A 21701-nucleotide genomic window follows, 5' to 3' on the forward strand; every position below is an offset into this window, starting at 1 on the left:
CCTGTTTACCTTTTTCCCTTTCCGTCTTTTCTGTCTACCCAAATTCTTCTCCTATTTATATGCTGAACAGGGTTGCTAGTGTACTGTGCACACCCACACACCACACTGCTTTTTCTCTTGGCCACTGTGCTTGGTTATGCAGCCTTCCTTGTGGTGAAAAGGCAATAGCTGCAGTTATACATCAGTGAATTACATGTGTAAATGTAAACCGACTCACCCGTACTAGTGCACCTTAGCTGTAGCACTGCTCCAGCCATTTGGTAGCATATAATTGTTTATTCCATTATGGCTAGAGCTCTGTTCTCTAATGTGGACCTTTGCTCAGTATGTAGACACATCCTTGCTTACATCACCTTTGATTAGCTCTCCATTGTGGCACACGATGACCCCCTGAAATACATGCCCAGATCCTATCTTTGCATCCTATTTATGATCAGAAAATGGTGAATTAAAATGAAAAAAAAAATAGCATTTATCCTTTGTGCATAGTAATAAACAAGTAAAATGGCAGAGCAATAAACCCGCACCGCAAAGGATAAATGTGGAACTGCCCACAGTAACAAGCGCAAGTAATAAAAAGTCCCATGGCAGTCCACAAACCAGGCAAATAACATAGAAAAGTAAACATAAAAGTCAACACTTTTTATTTTAAATGGTAAACACTTTCATGAATAGACCAAATAAAAACCACGAGATACCAAACCAACAGTAACCTTGGTCGAGGAATAAAAGCACCTGGAAACAAAATAGCGTACTAGTATTTAATGACCGCTTTCGTCAAAAGACTTCATCAGAATAACACTAAATTCCACAAGCTACTTTAAATAGCATTGCTAACAATCAATTACACAATTAAAAATTATTACTTAAAAAGAAAGCATCAATTAAACAATCTCATTTCAATGCTTTTCTCAATGCATAACTTGCGATTTCTTAAAAAACATTTGATATTAATAGCATCATTTAAACCAGGAAATTTATCAGATTTTAACCTAATTTGCCACAATGTTTCCCTTTGCTCTAGATAATTTTTAAAATCACCCCCCCTCAAGTCTAATTTACATACTTCAACAACTGAAAATAAAAATTTCTTAAAATTGTGGCAAACTAAGGAATGTTTAAACAGGGCATTTGTCTCGTCTTGATGGTTAATACTATAAACATGTTCACGAATACGTGTCTTTAGACACCTAGTAGTCATTCCGACATAAAAAGCAGGGCAGGTACTACAAGTTCTGATGTAAATGACACCCCTGGTACAGCAGTTTACATACCCTGGCACTTCCAGGGTTCTGTCTATGGTGTCGATGGCTATAAATGGCTCTTGGGAAATATACCTGCACATGTTACATTGGTGACAAGGAAACATGCCTCTTTTGTTAGTTCTACTTGTTCCTACCCAATCTCTGTTTGTCTCCAAAGCTTTTTTTATGTTAAAATTGTTTCTAAAAACAAAATTTGGTTTGTTTCCTATAACTTTACAAATGTCAGAATTTCCCTGTATGACTTTCCAGTTTCTCTCAAGCAGACGTTTTATTGTAATGCTATCAATACTCATGTCCAAAGAACAAACCAGATTATCATCGGTACAAGTTTTACTTAATCCAGCTGTCAAAGTGGTGGTATTGTTAGATATGTTAGTGTTTAACAGTGCTGGATAGTGCATTTGTCTTTTGTTTAAAACTTCACTAATCGTGTCTTCTAACATATGTTTATTGTACCCTCTGTCAATAAACATAGACTTAATAAATTCAATTTCACTACATAAATCTTGTTCCTTTGATGTCATGTGACAAACTCTAATGAACTGTCCCTTGGGTATATTTCTAATAATGTGTCTTGGATGTCCACTTTGGTAATGGAGATAACTGTTCTAAGTTTTTTTACAAAAAATCCGGCTGTGGAACCTATGTTCAAATGTGTCCCACCAAAATGACACATCTAAAAAATTAATCTTTAACTCAACTTCCCCCAGGATAAATTTCAAAAAACTCCCAGAACAGTTAACTTCAGAAAGAAAACTTCTAACGGTATCACCGTTCCCTTCAATGATGAAAACCAAATCATCAACAAACCTGTAATACAAAAGAATATGAAATTTGGTCTTCAAGGGACTAAGAAACTCTTGTTCCCACCAAGACATAACTAAGTTAGCATAGGAAGGTGCAGCTGGGGACCCCATAGCTACACCTCTTTTTTGTCTATAGTAGGTTTGACCAAATAAAAATAGTTGTGATGTAATACAATATCCAAAAATCTACAAATGGTGGAAACCTGACCAACACTATACTGCTGATTTTTACTTAACAAACTACGTATAGCTTCAACCCCTTCTTCGTGGGGAATACAGGTATATAATGAAACCACGTCCATAGTAAAAATGGTGTGGATGTTGGGATCAAAGATGTCCCTATCAGCAAAAACCTTTAGCTTGTTCAAAAAGTACCAGGAATCCTTAATAAAGGATTCCTGTTCAGAAATTAGTGGCTCTAAGGTGGCATCTACAACAAGTGATATGCCTTCAGTAAAAGAGTGTGGGGAAGTCACTATCGGTCTAAATGGTGGATCTAAAAGATTTTTGTGCACTTTCGGTATTCCGAAAAAAAACCCTATCCTAGGTTGATCTATAACACAGAACTCATAAACATCTAAATTAATTTCGTTAGACATTAAAGCTTCATATAAATATGAATGTATCAAACGTTGTTTTTTATTTATTTCATAAAGTGAAACAACTTCATATTCATCTTTATTGTCCAACATTTCTAATATTTTGCTAATCCTTTGCTAATCCTTTTGGAGATACCTCCGAACACGTACATACCTTTTGTGTAATACAATTTGATTATGGAGAATGATTAGAGGCTAATACTGAAGTGTAACAGAGAACAGACTATGGAGCCAAAGCTCCTATCATCGCCCCCCCCCCATCCAAAACAAAAAAAAAATAAACTGTCTAAGAAGACCTGAAAATGAAATGTTACAGCACCATTTTTTAACACCTAATGATAAGTCATTTCCTAGTAACCTGATACATAACTGCTTTAATAGTCACACTTACAAGCATATGATTAATGCCTAACGGAAATGCTAAAAAATGCTTCGACTTGTGAAACTACTTTGCGTTCTGCTCTGGATACCAAGTAAGAAGTCAGTTCAGAAATCTGCCATCTGAGGTTAAAGGAGCTGTTTGTGGACCTTGGTTTTGTGTAATTTTGTGACTGCTGTTTTTATGTTTTAAATGTATTTATGATAAAAAGGAGCACTGGGTTACAGATGCAGTATCCCATTAATAGCTCCTTATATATTCATGTTTCGGAAAAATGTATGTTATTTCTGCAATTCTGTACAAATATTATTCACATCACTTACAGAATTAAGACGGATTAAATTTGAGAGTCCTGGCTTCTGTTGTATGCCAATAAATTCAAGCATTGCTTACAAGTTGTCCTTTACTCTGAATTCGCAAGGCAAATACTTCATTTTAATGTAAAAAGTGCAATAAAGATGCACTTGTCTTTTCTCATATAAATAGCAACCTCAGAGATGTACACATATTTATTTATTTGGGGGGGGGTAATGAGAAGATAGCACTTAACAGCAGAACCTCAGATTAAAAAAGAGCTTGGGTGGATAATTATGAATGTTTGCAACACTTTTGCATATACATTATAGACTGTATTGTATTTAAAATAGATTAAAACATTCTAATCCTGAAGAATGTAGGCAGTTAACCAAAATATAACATACATCACACAAAAGTGTCAAATTCTAGTCTAAGCAAATTCATGTCTTAGCTGACATAATTAGTTGTGATGCTGTCATTGTGTATTGAACTTTCACCTTCTAAACATATGGTTATTAATTTAGCACTTTAGAAATTATGATGCTCAAGGGTGCTGCGACTCATCAAAATGTATTCAGTGTATTCCTTAACTTTTTTTGACAAATTTTTGCAGTGCCCTCTCAGTAAAATAGTTACTGAGGTTTATGGTTAAAAAGCCTGGATAACTCACTGTGTTCTCCTGTGTGCATGACAGGACCATTAACTATGAGACCATCTACTGGTATCAACAACTTAGGGGTTCTGGTGGGCTTAAGCTCATGACCTACTCCTACACCAACAGCAGACCCCAGGATAAAAAGGAGTTCAAAGGAAGACTGACCACCACCAGAGATGGTGCAGAGAAAGGCAACATCACAATCAACAGCCTAAATGTTACCAACACTGGAATGTATTTCTGTGCAGCAATCTATGCACAGCGAGGGGTGCTGCTATAAACAAGTTTGGTCAGGGACTTCATGCCAAATATGTTACAAGCACAAACACATACTGAGTTGCTGCACATCTCAAATATCCCTGATTTTCCAGGGTATTCCTGATTTTTGGTTCAGAATTTTGCTCTATCCCTCCTAAAATTAAAGAGATACTTGTGGGGAAAAAATACAGATTGTAATCAATATTCAGTTGAGTTTTTCAATACTTCCAAAATGCATGCTACTTAGCGTACTCTCGTTTTGTCTCTTCCTAAAGTAGTGGTACTAGCATTTAAGAAGTGTCTGTGATGTGGGGTCTTTATCCCTAAATATTTCTGGTTTTGTGACGGGTTAAGGGTTATGATTGCATCTACTGCTTAAAAAGTTACTGTACAGAGAAAGAAACTGACTTTATTACAAAACTATTTATAGAAATTAAGGTTCAGTGTGAACTATCTTCTCCTTGGTTTCGCTATAAATATTGACATCTTAAATGGGATTGATACATAACCATTTAGTTTAATTTGCTTTCATTGCTTTACAGTCCTAATTCAGTGGTTTGTCTGTGGAATGTAGATTAACGTAGATGTTTGATGTGATCAGGGAAAGATTTTTGATTGTGTTCCTTAGGCTACTTATTGAGACAGACTGAAATATATGTTTTATAAGTTCATAGGTCATATGTTTATGCTAGGATAATGACCACCAGGTTTTTTACAAGCCTAAAGTCACACAAGGAATGCTGAGAACAAATCACTTTATGACGCAAAGCTTTCGGGTATGAACCCTTTCTCAATACTAAATACATACATATACACAAAGCAACTGCTTTTATACAGGCCTAGTAGTCATGTGACTGCAGCCAAAGTCACATGACCTATTCAAATGTATAGTTTAAAAAATTATTTAAAGAAACATACTGCAAAAAAGCATTTGTTAAACAAGAAGCTACACATATGCATATATATGATCATATTTCAAAGCAATACAAATCTAAATCTAGCACATATATATGCTTAATTATAAAAATATAAAAATATACATATATACCTATATGTTTAATACAAACTCTAAAAACATTAAAACATAGGTGTACACATACATGTACACAACAGATGCACTTATTAACATCAATGTATAAACATGCTCATGTGCACAGGTTAATAAAAATATCATTTCAACCTACGTTGTAATCCAACAAGAATGGGTTTAATGCTTACTGTACTGTTAAGGCCAGGAGGACTATCAGCTCCCAAAGCATACTATCCATTGATATTCTTTAGTTTCAAGAAAATTATTAATATCACCACATCTGAGTGAGGGAATCACCAAATCAATAACTCTAAATCTAAATGTATGCCTGTCCCCACAAGTCTCAATATGCTTATACAAGGCATTCTGAGTATACTGCCTCCTGATTTCTGACTTGTGGTCAATAATCCTGTCCTTGAGTCTACGTGTAGTCTTACCAATGTAGTATGCAGGACATACAGAACATGATGCCATGTACACCACATTGGTAGTAGTACAAGTAGCTCTTACAGAAAATGTATATGTATGGTGTGTGATCGTATGCACATAACTATTAGATTCCACATATCTGATCAAGTCTGAACAACAGGAGCAGTTTAGACATGCATATGTACCAAAATTAAATGTAGAGTAGATGAGACTTGTGGGGACAGGCATACATTTAGATTTAGAGTTATTGATTTGGTGATTCCCTCACTCAGATGTGGTGATATTAATAATTTTCTTGAAACTAAAGAATATCAATGGATAGTACATTTGCGAGCTGATAGTCCTCCTGGCCTTAACAGTACAGTAAGCATTAAACCCATTCTTGTTGGATTACAACGTAGGTTGAAATGATATTTTTATTAACCTGTGCACATGAGCATGTTTATACATTGATGTTAATAAGTGCATCTGTTGTGTACATGTATGTGTACACCTATGTTTTAATGTTTTTAGAGTTTGTATTAAACATATAGGTATATATGTATATTTTTATATTTTATAAGCATATATATATATGCTAGATTTAGATTTGTATTGCTTTGAAATATGATCATATATGCATATGTGTAGCTTCTTGTTTAACAAATGCTTTTTTTCAGTATGTTTCTTTAAATAATTTTTTAAACTATACATTTGAATAGGTCATGTGACTTTGGCTGCAGTCACATGACTACTAGGCCTGTATAAAAGCAGTTGCTTTGTGTATATGTATGTATTTAGTATTGAGAAAGGGTTCATACCAGCTTTAAGGTCATAAAGTGATTTGTTCTCAGCATTCCTTGTGTGACTTTGGATCTTTTTGCAGTTTGTTTTTCTACCATTAGTATTACTCTGCTGGACTGTTGAGTAACGATATTTGGTAGCCTTTCTTGCAACCTGTTACCTTTTATTGGAAATATGGAATCACTACATTCGATGTTCTCACAAGAAGTTAATCCTTTGTTGGACTTTGTTCCTGTTATGGCTCCTGAAAATGGAACGCAGGTTACTTTGGACAACTCTTCTAAAGGTGACATTGATACTTTTAACTACAAAATTGCATTGCTTGAACGTAAAGTTGGTTCATACAAGCATTTTCAGTGGCAGAGGTTTAGCTTCTCTGCATACCTTAAAATGGGGATAGTCCCCCGTGGACTAAGAATATTGAAAATGCCATCTTATGGGAATGTGTACCCTGAACTCCTCAAAAGGTGGCAGCAAATGAATTTGAAGCTAAGCTTAGACTATATGTCACTAATGAATGAGTATTTTATGTCTGTTGAGCAAGATTTAAAGACTGAAATTATTAAATTAGATGAAGAGCTGAAATCACTTGTATGTTTTTCAGAGATGTCACCTAAATATAGCCATCTATTCATTAAATTTCGTGAATTAGATGACAAGCTTGAACTAGTTAAGAAAAGAAAACTTTCTCGAGACATTAATGATTTCAGAGTGGGTCACATCTTCTCTTGGCCCAGGAATGACCCAAGAGAATCAACTATGGTAACATCTAACAAAATCACAATGCAAAACTTTTGCTGGCACTTCTATTAGGGCTAGATGTATTTCAGCCCTTGATTCAAATTTGACTGTTGGCCAATTCTATACAAACAGACACTGTCACTTTAACTCCTTCTGAGTCTGTAACCATTGCCTCTTCTAGTAGCGTTAACACTGACGCTGTAATGACGTCCGCTATGGACACCTCATCAACTGCTGCCTTGAACCTGGTATCGGATGTGCAGCATGCTAGTAAAAAAACGCATCAGTCGACTTTAAACTTCACAGAGAAGCGGTTTCAGTTAGAGAAACCGGAACGTGTGCAGGACTCTTTGAACAAGAGGGAACCATTATCGATGAAGCAAGAGACTTCCTCAATGAAACGCAAGTACGACAGTCCGTCGAGACAGGGCAAGAATGCCCGCAAGTAGTGAGAGGTATTTTAAACCTCTCATCTTTTGTTTTGAGTGATTCTCATGTGTCCCTTCTTTCAAAAGGACTGAGTTTCATACCTATGACTAACTTAGATTTAGTTGATATTATTACCGACTTGAAAATGTTTGTGAGAAATTTAAATTTAAAAATTTTGTTTAATGTTAGTACTGCTCCTAATAACATTCCTAGAAAACGTAGTGTTTTTATACCTGTGAATACACCTATTACTACTGCCTTTTGCAATGTCTGTGAAGCTGATTTTAGGCAACAGTTTAATGTCTGTGATAGAAAATTTACTTATAATTTAACCTATGAGCAACATCTTGCCTTGCAGAATCTCAAAAGGAATAGTGAAATTATCATTAAGCAGGCAGATAAGGGTGGAAGTATTGTGATTATGGATAGAGCTTGCTATAATTCATCAATGGATAAGCTAGTAATGGATACTTTGTCCTTTAAAAAAATTAGTTTTCTGGATGTAAAGAAACATATTACTGACGTTAATTTACATGTTTATGACATGCAATTTAATAATAATATTAGTTTGGAATTATTTAACTTTTTTTCTGTACCCTGTCCATCTATACCTCAGTTATACGGACTTCCCAAAATACATAAGTGTTTGTTAGACCCTCCCATGAGACCCATTGTTTCTGGCAATGGGTGGGTAACCGAACCTGTTTCGGTTTACCTTCAGAAACAATTGTTTCCTTTTTTAGATAAATGTAATTATGTTTTGAAAGATACTGGTGATTTTCTCTTCAAACTTTCAAAGTGGTATTACAGTGAACCATGTAATCTGAATGATTTTCTATTTGTTACCTTAGACATTGTATCGTTGTTCACTGTTATCCCTAATTCGTATGGCATAGAGTCCATCAGGAAGTTTTTGACTATTGAAAAATCCTTAGTAAGTGAATCTATTCAAAATATGTGTCAATTGTTGGACCTAGTACTTAGCCATAATGTTTTCATTTTCAATCAACAACCGTATTTGCAGGTCAACGGGTCATGGGCACCCTGCCAATACATATGCAAACCTTGTACTGCATCAGTGGGAATTAGACAATTTGCATGATGGAAAAAAATTTTTTTGACACGTGTTGTGTTCTATCAACGGTTTGTTGATGATTGTTTTTTAATTTGGAATGGATCTAGGGACAGCTTAGAAGAATATCTTGTACACTTGAACACCACGACATCCTTTTTGAAGTTTAAGTCGACCATTACTAGTAAAGAGGCTTCCTTCCTTGATGTTAACATTTTTTACAAGGATGGATTATTGGGCACTTCTGTTTTTAAGAAGGAGACATATGTGGGTAGATATGTGCATGCGGACAGCATGCATGCCCCGCATGTCTTTCGAGGTGTGATTAAGTCTCAATTCATTCGAGTGAGTAGGCTCAACACAGATGACATTGTCTTTAATGAACAGTTAAATGATACATTTAAGGATTTTGTTGATTGTGGCTATGCATTGTCTATTTTAAGTGAGATGAAGAATCAGGTATCTAACAACAGGCATTCATTATATGCCCCATATTTCAGGAATTATAATCTTACGAACCCTGATGTTGTGATAAATCAAGTTGTAAATTCTACTGTGCAAAGATTTAGATATGTGACTGGTTTTGCAAGTAAGGTCTCCCTTGTTAAGCGCACTATCTATAAGTATTGGCCTATTTTAATGGCATCTCCTGAACTTACAAAATTGTTAGGTGATAAGCCATTCTTTAGCTTTAGGAATATGAAAACCCTTAAAAGTATGTTATGCTATAAAGATTTTCGCCCTTCCTTGAATTTATGCTTTGATAGACCCATCTACTCTACATTTAATTTTGGTACATATGCATGTCTAAACTGCTCCTGTTGTTCAGACTTGATCAGATATGTGGAATCTAATAGTTATGTGCATACGATCACACACCATACATATACATTTTCTGTAAGAGCTACTTGTACTACTACCAATGTGGTGTACATGGCATCATGTTCTGTATGTCCTGCATACTACATTGGTAAGACTACACGTAGACTCAAGGACAGGATTATTGAACACAAGTCAGAAATCAGGAGGCAGTATACTCAGAATGCCTTGTATAAGCATATTGAGACTTGTGGGGACAGGCATACATTTAGATTTAGAGTTATTGATTTGGTGATTCCCTCACTCAGATGTGGTGATATTAATAATTTTCTTGAAACTAAAGAATATCAATGGATAGTACGTTTGGGAGCTGATAGTCCTCCTGGCCTTAACAGTACAGTAAGCATTAAACCCATTCTTGTTGGATTACAACGCAGGTTGAAATGATATTTTTATTAACCTGTGCACATGAGCATGTTTATACATTGATGTTAATAAGTGCATCTGTTGTGTACATGTATGTGTACACCTATGTTTTAATGTTTTTAGAGTTTGTATTAAACATATAGGTATATATGTATATTTTTATATTTTTATAATTAAGCATATATATGTGCTAGATTTAGATTTGTATTGCTTTGAAATATGATCATATATATGCATATGTGTAGCTTCTTTTTTAACAAATGCTTTTTTGCAGTATGTTTCTTTAAATAATTTTTTAAACTATACATTTGAATAGGTCATGTGACTTTGGCTGCAGTCACATGACTACTAGGCCTGTATAAAAGCAGTTGCTTTGTGTATATGTATGTATTTAGTATTGAGAAAGGGTTCATACCCGAAAGCTTTGCGTCATAAAGTGATTTGTTCTCAGCATTCCTTGTGTGACTTTGGATCTTTTTGCAGTTTGTTTTTCTACCATTTTTACAAGCCTAGCCATGCAACCCAACCTAATTTTGTCTCAGAGATTATTAGAAACAGATATGGTGGGGTAAGCTAGTAAAGAATAGGTGGCTAAGGGGTGTGTGTGTTTGTGTGTGTGTGTGTGTGTGTGTGTGTGTGTGTGTGTGTGTGTGTTTGTGTGTGTGTGTGTGTGAGAGATGTTGGTTGGGGATTAATTTATTTATTGTCTACCTCTGTCCATTAGAGACATGGGGTCAGAAAGGGGGTGAATTTGCAATTACCCATACAATGCTCAAGGTTTCTTTTGAATAGGGCCAGGACTGAATTCTGCTTCACATAGATGAGGAGCTTATTCCATAGACTGGATATCTTTGAGACCCATATCTGTCCCTACAGCTGGACTCACACAAAGCTCAGGGATTTGATCTAGTGTTTCTCGGGCTGCTTGTCTTGTGGATGTGCAAGAAATCCATCAAAGTTTGATCTGAGTATGCCTTATATGCTGGGCATAAATCACATCTCAGTAACCTGTAGGAGACTGATTACAGAGACTGGATCTTATGTCCGGATTTTCCTGATGAGGAACCTTTGAAGGCATTCCAGCTGTTGAGTGTGCCTGGTTTGATAAATGCCAAAGGGGACACTGTAGTCAATGATGGCCTAATGTTCAGTAGAATGCTACATAAATTTGAAGGACATCCTGTACAGAGTGGTTCAGACAGAGACAAGTTCCATATTTATTCATGAAATAAGACCTTCAAGCAAACTTCATAGACAGCAGCCACTAACATATAAACAGGGCACAACAGATAACTATCTCTTAATTGGCACTTAATTGCCCTTTTTATGAATAGCAGAAAGTGCCTCTACTGTTGCTAACTTTATACCTGACTGAATTTTCAATTTAGGTTTAGGACTAACTTCAGTAAAAAATAAAAAGCCGAACATAGTTTTATAGTTCAATAATCAAGGGAATCGAAAGGTGTTACTGCTTAATGCCAGGAGCCTGAACAAAAAACTCCACTCCCTCCAAGCTCTCCTTACCCTGGAGAACATAGATATCTGTGTATTTACTGAGATATGATTTAAAGCCAAGAAGAACCCCCAGCTGTGTAAGGCTACAATGCTTCTCAAACATTTAGGCCAGCTATTGCACAAGTAGGGACTAAAGGTGGAGGAGTCTCATTCTACATCACTAACAAGGTCACCACAAGGTTGGTCAAGCAGGATGATGAACTTGAGCTTCTCCATGTCCAAATTACCATAGGCAAAGTCCCATACCATGCTCTTGCTAGCTATGGGTACCTCTTCTATGACCCTGGAAATCCATGACTCATATTTAAACTTACTGGAGACACTCGGCGTTCAATCTAATACCATATTCCTGCTTTACTTTAACTACATCATTATAAAATGAGAATCCCAAACCTGTAGGCCCAGAGATTTATGGGTTCTTTAAACATACCCTGGACCAGATACTCCACATGCCCACTAGTGGAGCAAACATACTGAACCTGGTCCTCACTAACATGAAAAACCTCTGCCTCTCCCCTCTTGTAATGTCCTTGTTAGTAAGGTTGTATTATAAAGCTGTCTCCTTTCAAATACAAATAAAACCCATGAGTCCATCTAACCTCATAACATTTAGGAAATATTCATCTGTGGCCTCTATCTCTGCACCACTTCCTTACTAACTCATCAACAAAGATAGGGATGAGTTATAAATAACATCAAATTGCATTACTTTAGTAATTAATTTTAAGGCCTAACACCACTTTACTATCATAATAAAATAATGGTTAGATAACATAATAATATAATACAATGTCATAATATTCCATTATATTTGATAACTCCATAGCATACTAAAGCTTTGGATGCCACATTTCTTTCCTTCTTTTAATAAATCTGTTTAAGCCAGATTTCTTTATAAATGCTTTTATTTCGCTGTGGATCTCTCATTATTTATTTCTACTCCATATCTTCTATGTAACAGGACTCTTCAGATTTCAGTTCAGATTTTCTGAATGATACCTATTATTGTCTCATCAGTTTGTTATTTAATATAATTAGTTTATCAAAATAGCTATTAAAATGGCATTCTGTGAAATTCCTGCTAAATGCATAATATGCCGGTTGTTCTTTAATTTAACTAATATGCCCATGCACAGCAGAGAGTGCACTCACTTTTTGGTGAAGAAAGTAATAGGTTCTATACCCACACCAAATAGATGGATTCTAGACAGTGCAGTGTAGTATAAGTGGGGTACTACATTCCTGCGCATGCCATTCTTTGGATTTGATTTCAAATGAGGTCTCATCTGCATGAGTTGGTCATAGCTCAGGCAGATGTAAAAGAACCCATGACACCTATTGAGAAGAGGAGGAGTTATTTATTTTGCACAACATAAAAAAAAAAAAAAAAAAAAAAAAAACATTGTTTACACATTTACAAAATGTACATATTTACAAGCTCTTTTTTGACACATTTCTGTTTTTTACTATTTATCAGTTTTGTTATAACATATTCATTATTCTTCTTTCATAATGGACCCTCACTCCTTCCACAACAGTAATCAAAACAATAATAATAAATAATTAACAATAATAATAATACTTTTTCACAATATATCTGCCAAAACCCCTTTTCCATTAAACAAAATTTTATTCAGTCTTTCTTTACAAATAACTCATATTACATAAAATAAATTGTCTACTCTTCTCACATATTCTTTACACTTGTTCTTATAATATCCATGCATCATATTCATATCTAGTTTATTTTATATCGTTAATATTCTCACTTTTTCACACAGCTTTTTCCAGCCCCCCCCCCAAAAGAAACACACAATTTCAACTTTTTTTTTTTATATGGCAACTTCTGCTTCACTGGTAACTTATTTACTACCAATCTGCACAGGAATCCTGACACTCTATCTTGGTACACCACTTTTTCCTGACTTTAATGGCTTTAATCACTTTCTATGGTAAATTTTCCCATGGATTTATATAATAATATTGTTTTATCACATTACTATACCACGTCCATGTATCTTTCTCTACATCATCAATTGTTATATTCCATGTTAGTATTTTTCTTGACAATTTTATTTTTTTATTTGCATATGTTTTCTCTTTTCTTATTCCCGTTACTTCCCAGAAGTTTTTATACTTATATTTACACATTATCACTATTACTTTCTCATTTGCTGTTAGCCACATTAATGCTTTATACAAGTTTAAAGAAACAGAATAAACAAATGGTTTTAGTAACCCCAGTCCAACTTTATCTTTACTCATGTACAACACACATCTTTTTACTTGATTCAGTCTGGAATCACATATGAAAGAAAACACCAACTTCGCAATTTCCTTTTCATATTTTTGTAGGATCATGTAAACATTTGACATATATGCTATATTTTCATTAATACAGAATTCATCAGATAAATCTTTTTCCTGAATGCCAGTCTGTATGTCTTCCACTTACCCTCCCACTGGATCATAACTACATCAATTTCCCAAATGTTATCCCTAGCAAAGACACCTCATTCAATGACAACTATACGCCCCCAATGTTTACATCTCCCAAAGCCTTACTTTTATCTTTTTTTAAGGTTAATTTTGCTTTCCTGTTTGCATAAATATTGTACCATATTAAATCTCTTTTTCTTTCCCATGTCCATATTTCTTGTTCAGATGTCTCCTGCTCCTCCTGTTTCTCCTTACTTGGGGAAGTCATTGTTCCATCGTATTGTGGTATATAACCTGTTATGCTTTCTACACTAAATCCTTCACTTTGCAGGTATTTCATAACTTCAGCTTTTATTTTTTAAGTTCTACATTACTAATCTTCTGTATTCCCTCTTTGTGATCATATTTTTTGTATTGTGAGATTTTCCATATCTGAATGCCTTGGCCTGTATTTCTCTTTGAACATTTTTGGGGTTGTTTCTTGTTTTGATTAATTTGGCTTTCTCCTTTGCATAAGTATTGCACCATATCAGATCTCTCTTTCTTTCCCATGTCCATATTTCTTTTTTATACCTTTCAAAAATCTCTAGGTTTAGTTCATTATATTTTTGCACTTCCTCCATCACTTCTTTTTCCAAATAGCTCATGGTTGCAGAGTCTATATAATGTTTTCATAAAACTGTAGTATTAATGAACATATATTTTTATTTGGAGCTTCTAACAGTTTTTCTTGTGCAAGTATTTTTTCTTTCCTCTAGTTTCTATATTAATCTTTTTGTATATCTTCTGAGTGGAAATTCTGGGCTACTTGAATAAAAGTAATAATATATAATCTCTTTCTTATCCTCAGTAGTTCACTCTGTTGTCTTTATGGCTCTTTTTTGGCCTATCAGTTTTTGTGACTTACTTCTTCCTTCTACAATGGGCCCCCTGAGCCTGGCCAACCTCCATTGTAGGAATGTTTTTGTGTCTTGAGGATTCTACACTGCTATTTTTTCCAGTCTCTGCACCAGTGCGCCTACCAGGATTGGGCACTTTTTTATCCTGAGTCTTGTGCACTTAGCTTTTTTTTATTTTTTAACCTACATCTATCCATGATGTATGCTATATAAAATATAGTCTATATATCAGTGTCGTCTTGGTGAGATTTTGTGAAAAACAGGGTCCACTTCATGAAGGTACTCACCAAGACATGAGGATGAATTCAGTTCTAGCAATGCTACGCTCCTTTGCTTGCTGATTTATCATCTCCCCATTCGGACCTTAAAGATATAGTTGATATGCCTGCAGACAAATTCAATGCTAATTTTACCCCATAAATAGTTATTAAAGTTACATACATTCCTGATTCCCTTACATTTTCAAGGGACACTTCCTAACTGTACTCTCAAAAGCTAAAATACCACTTCTACATGACAGGCAATTGTCTGGATACCTAATAAATGCAGCTAAACATACCATGTGGAGCCTATCCTGAACTTGTCAGCTTAGTCAGAATGTATGTCTATGAATGACTGAGAATAGCTGTTGTGATACCCCTTCACAAAGGGTGCTGGCCCTACCACAGACCCAGGAAACTACAGACCCATCATCCTAACTAGAGTAGTTTGCAAAGCCATGAAATGCATATATGACTTCATAAGGTATGGTATCAAAAATCTCATACTACCAGACCCTTAACAGTTTGGTTATGACAAGAGTAGGTCATGTCTCCTTAATTTAGTAAATGTCCTTTCAAAGGTCATGGAGGTAGTAGACAGAGATGGTTGATAGTGGTCATTCACTTTATGCAGCATATCTGGATCTGGCCAAGTATTTCACACCATTTTCTTATACTAGAATTGTAAACAGCAAAAATACCTATATTTAGGCATTTATGTGAAAAGGTGGATAGCAAACTAGTGAAAGAATAAATCATACATAGTTAAGACTGGAATTGCCACCTCACATAGCAAGAAGGTGACTTTACTTTATACTTTCATGTTCAGTACTGGGGACATCATTTTTGGCAAATAATTTTCTGACATCTAAACCATAAATCTAGACTTATGGCTAACTAAATTTGCTGATGACTGTGAGCTGGGTATAATTTTCAATCACCCTCAGTACAGAATTAGCAAAACAAGCAGTAATCATTATAAACCAAAGGTGAACAGAAAAAGGGTTAAAGTTGAATGCAAAAAAGTATACTATGGCCACATTTGTGAAGTAATCCTCATGCACAAGTTATAGCAAGCCAATACCAACTCCAAAATGATACAGTAGTCAGGGATCTTGGGACCTTGATCAATAATTCCATTTACTTCCAAGACCATGGTGCATCAGTAGTTAGAAAAATCCTTCTAACTAACCAAACTGATTTCAAAAAGCATCTCATCTAAGTAAAAAAAAAAAATGTATATATATATATATATATATATATATATATATATATATATATATATATATATACTAACAACACAGTCCCAAAAATATGAAAAAACAGAGTCCCAAGGAAGATAGCACGTATAGTGATAAGGTTCCACACTTCCGTATGCTCCGTATGCTCTAGTATCGTATCCTCAAATAAATATCCTGGTAGACGTAATGTAAATAATCCAGGTTTATTACAAATAAGACAAATAAAACAAATGACCATAGAAATGTGAGCGCTTTCGCACAGATCACCTCCGCTTCATCAGACAAATACTGGGCTGGGCTAACAGCCTTATAAAGCTCAGTTAATCAACTAATTGATGATTGGCAGCTCATTAATAAAAACATGATTATAACAATTGATATACTTAACATAAAATAATAAAGGAAGTATAATACCTGCCTAATCTAAAATATGTATAACACAATGTATACAATAAAGTTATATATAAAAATAAATAAATCCTATCCATATGTATAACCTATTGTGTTAAATAAAATGTACCTTGATTATAAAAATACATACATACATCTACAGGCACACATAAATACACACACTCAAACACACACACAACCTCCCACATATACGCACACACACAAACACACACACACATCCTGGTAATCCAAGGGTTAAAATAAAAACTAACGTAGACTCCTTCCTTTAAGTATGGGCTTAACGCTAACACTTTCATTCAACCCATAACCCTGATGCGAAGCCAGTCGTAATATCCATTTCAATTCGGCCTGTTCAGTCAAATTTATCATATCACCTAGTCTCACATTGGGATATTGTATATGTAATACCTGAAAATAAAATATATGTTCTACTCCTTCTGTCAATATATGTTTTGCAATGGCGCTATAATCCTGCCGTCTGGTTACACAATAAAGGTGGTCCCTAATTCTCTCTCTTAAACTTCTATTTGTTTTACCAACATAGAATCTATAACATGTTTTACAATGTGCAACATAGACTACGTTTCTTGTGCGGCATGTGCTATCATTTTTTATTTCCCATAGACGACCTGTGTTAGGGTTTTTAAAAAACCGTGACTCATCAATATAAAGACATTGTGTGCAAGAGCCACACTTCCTAGTCCCCCAGGTGGGAATATCAGGTCGGGGCCTACTAGTAAGGTGTGGGTAGCACATCAACTGCTGCAAATTCTTCATGTTACTAAAAATAAAAGTGGGTCTATCACCCACCACAGATTTAGTTTTATCATCCACAACCAATATATTCCAGTTGTCATATACGGCCTTTTTAAATTTACTAAGGTTAGCACTATATGGAACCACTATACCTATATTCCTATTAGATGTATTTAATTCATCACTTCTTATTGTTGGATTACTATCAGAGAAGTAAGGTTTAGCTCTACCATCACGTTCAGCCAATACTTCAGTAATCCTACTATCTATCAATCTTTCATCATATCCTCTCTCCAAAAAATATATTCTCAGATTAATTAATTCTTTATCCAATAGATAATCACAGCTACAAAGTCTGCATATCCTAAAAACCTGCCCTTTAACAACATTAGAAAAGGTGGAAGGTTTATGCATGCTGCCAGCATGTAAGAATGATGCTCTATAACATTCTTTCCTATTTACTGTGGTTTGAAGATTTCCATTGTCATTCATAATCAGTACATCTAAGAATCCAATGGCGTCAGCTGAATAATCCAAAGAAAATTTTAAAAAAGAACAACTCCTGTTAACATATTGGTGGAAAGATTCTAAAGATTCCCCACTTCCATTCCAAATAAAAAACAAATCATCGACAAATCGTCTATAACACAGGATTTGTCTGTGTTTAATAATATATTCCTGTTCCCAAGCTATCATGACTAAGTTGGCGTAAACATTCGCACAACTTGTGCCCATTGCAATGCCACTTCTCTGTATATAATACTCTTCCTCGAATATAAATACGTTATTTTCTAATACCAATTCTAACAATAGACATATAAAATCCACTTTGTATATATCCATCCATTCACATTGCAATAAAAGCTTTCTTACCATCATTATACCAACGTCATTGGGAATGCATGTGAATAGGGATTCAACATCCATTGTAGTAAATAGACAATTTTGAAAACAACCTATGGTTTTAGAAAATTCAAACAAATCAGACAAAAACTGTTTAGTATCAGTCAAGATATAGTGATATTGTTTCAGTACCCTTTTAAGTTCTGAATCTAAATAGATCGAGATAGGTTCAGTTGACCAACCAGCACCCGAGACAATGGGTCTGAATGCTGGTCGGTTGGCATTTTTATGGACTTTAGGCAAGCCATAAAGCTTGGGTATCAAAGGGTGCTCAACGGTGAAATATTCAAATAATTCATCATTCATCTGATTAAGAAGCTTACAATCAACCAATGACCTATTAATATTTTCAATAATGGTTGAAACCTGTTCGAAAGATATGCAGTCATATGCTGTTCCCAGGAGCATTGCTTTCATATTCTCCAAATAATATGAGCTATCCATCACAACAGTTTGCCCTCCCTTGTCAGCGGGGCGTATGACAACATTATTGTTCATTTTCAAGTTGTCCAAGGCTCTTCTCTCAGGCACAGTTAAATTATCAATTAAATCATTATGGCTACTACCAAAGTTCCCATATATAGATTTCTCGACAGCTTTAGCAAACAAGTCAATATTAGAAGATGCATGCGGTATAAAACTACTTTTACGTTTGAATTTATGTATGTCACTGTTATCATTCTTTCCAAGTAATACTTTTAAACTGACATTCCTTGTAAAAAGTTTAACCGCTAATAAAGCATCACAGACATCCATATGCGTAGTGGGGACAAATGTCATGCCTCTGTTAAGTAATTTAACTTCATCTTCGCCAAATTTAATTGCGAAATGTTCCATACTAAGTTGTATGGTTCCATAATTTCGGTAGAGTACATACCTGCTGGATTGGTATTTGCTCTCTCTTTCTCGTGTTCCTTTGGTCGTCTATATCCAACGACCGCTTCCTGCCCTGTCGTATGGGCAGCGGTGCTAAAGGGAAATTCTCAGCAGTGGATTTATCCAAAGGAATCTTCCTTCTCACATCTTGGCCCAAATTCAATGTTTTGTTGTTGGTTGTCCGCTGTGGTTGTAAACCATTAACCGTTTCCATAGGTGTAGTATATACCGACGGCGGTCTTTCTGGTGAGCAAATATCGACCCTATGCGCAACTATATTGTCAGCAATCTGTTCTTCATTCTCAGGTGCCGACAATCCCACTCCATTCGAATTCGCAACTTGATGTTCACGCTGCACTTTCTTTGTTGATTCTTGCATCATAGTTCGGTTATTCTGCCAGTGTCTAGCTGTTCTCCTTGCTTCCGGTTGGGTATCTCGCGAGATTTCACGTGTTTGTGTAATGTTCTTCGGCCATACAAACACATTATTCAATTTAAAATCTTGTATGTCCCTAACGAGTTTATGTTTTTTATTTTCAAGTAAATTCTTTTCATACCTTTCAACCTTATCCATCACTTCATGTAAATATACCTCAGCTCGTTCATGGCCATAAACATTAGTCAACTCAGTTTGTTGTTCCAAAATCAAGTCACGTAGAGTAAACTCTTCTGGTTGAAAAAAGTCTAACAATAATTGTATATAGGCTCGACTTGCACCTATATTAATTTGTTGCCACTTAATCAGAAGTTCGGGATATAGGCTCCCGTAGGTAGGCATATTTAGAATTCGAAGTCCCCTAGGTATTACCTTATGTGATAAGCTTGCCTCAAGGTGATACCTCTGACAAGTAAGCCTTTTATACTTGTAAATATTATTCTCGATGTCTTTTTTTAATGTTCTAATCAATTGTTCATTAGTATTGTCTATACTTGCTAAAGGTACAGGATCATCCACATTTACAAGTAAAAGCGGGTTCAAATCTGTGCCAAGAAAGTTCCTCATTCTGCTATATGAGTCATCGTTAGCTGATATATTCACGGTCTCTGGTTGTGCGTCTTCCATTCCGCTTTGGCCCTCGTAAGATATATACTAACAACACAGTCCCAAAAATATGAAAAAACACAGTCCCAAGGAAGATGGCATGTATAATGATAAAGTTCCACACCTCCGTATGCTCCGTATGCTCTAGTATCGTATCCTCAAATAAATATCCTGGTAGACGTAATGTAAATAATCCAGGTTTATTACAAATAAGACAAATAAGACAAATAACCATAAAATGTGAGCGCTTTCGCAGAGATCACCTCCGCTTCATCAGACAAATACTGGGCTGGGCTAACAGCCTTATAAAGCTCAGTTAATCAACTAATTGATGATTGGCAGCTCATTAATAAAAACATGATTATAACAATTGATATACTTAACATAAAGTGTGTGTATTTATGTGTGCCTGTAGATGTATGTATGTATTTTTATAATCAAGGTACATTTTATTTAACACAATAGGTTATACATATGGATAGGATTTATTTATTTTTATATATAACTTTATTGTATACATTGTGTTATACATATTTTAGATTAGGCAGGTATTATACTTCCTTTATTATTTTATGTTAAGTATATCTTCTAGCTCACATTTTATGGTTATTTGTCTTATTTGTCTTATTTGTAATAAACCTGGATTATTTACATTACGTCTACCAGGATATTTATTTGAGGATACGATACTAGAGCATACGGAGCATACGGAGGTGTGGAACTTTATCATTATACGTGCCATCTTCCTTGGGACTGTGTTTTTTCATATTTTTGGGACTGTGTTGTTAGTATATATCTTACGAGGGCCAAAGCGGAATGGAAGATGCACAACCAGAGACCGTGAATATATCAGCTAACGATGACTCATATAGCAGAATGAGGAACTTTCTTGGCACAGATTTGAATCCGCTTTTACTTGTAAATGCGGATGATCCTGTACCTTTAGCAAGTATAGACAATACCAATGAACAATTGATTAGAACATTAAAAAAAGACATCGAGAATAATATTTACAAGTATAAAAGGCTTACTTGTCAGAGGTATCACCTTGAGGCAAGCTTATCACATAAGGTAATACCCAGGGGACTTCGAATCTTAAATATGCCTACCTACGGGAGTCTGTATCCCGAACTTCTGATTAAATGGCAACAAATTAATATAGGAGCAAGTCGAGCCTATATACAATTGTTGTTAGACTTTTTCCAACCAGAAGAGTTCTCTTTACGTGACTTAATTTTGGAACAACAAACTGAGTTGACTAATGTTTATGGCCATGAACGAACTGAGGTATATCTACATGAAGTGATGGATAAAGTTGAAAGGTATGAAAAGAATTTACTTGATAATAAAAAACATAAACTCGTTAGGGAC

This window comes from Protopterus annectens, chromosome 6.part0 (assembly GCF_019279795.1).
Source record: "Protopterus annectens isolate FY-2018-M chromosome 6.part0, PAN1.0, whole genome shotgun sequence".
NCBI lineage: Eukaryota > Metazoa > Chordata > Ceratodontiformes > Protopteridae > Protopterus > Protopterus annectens.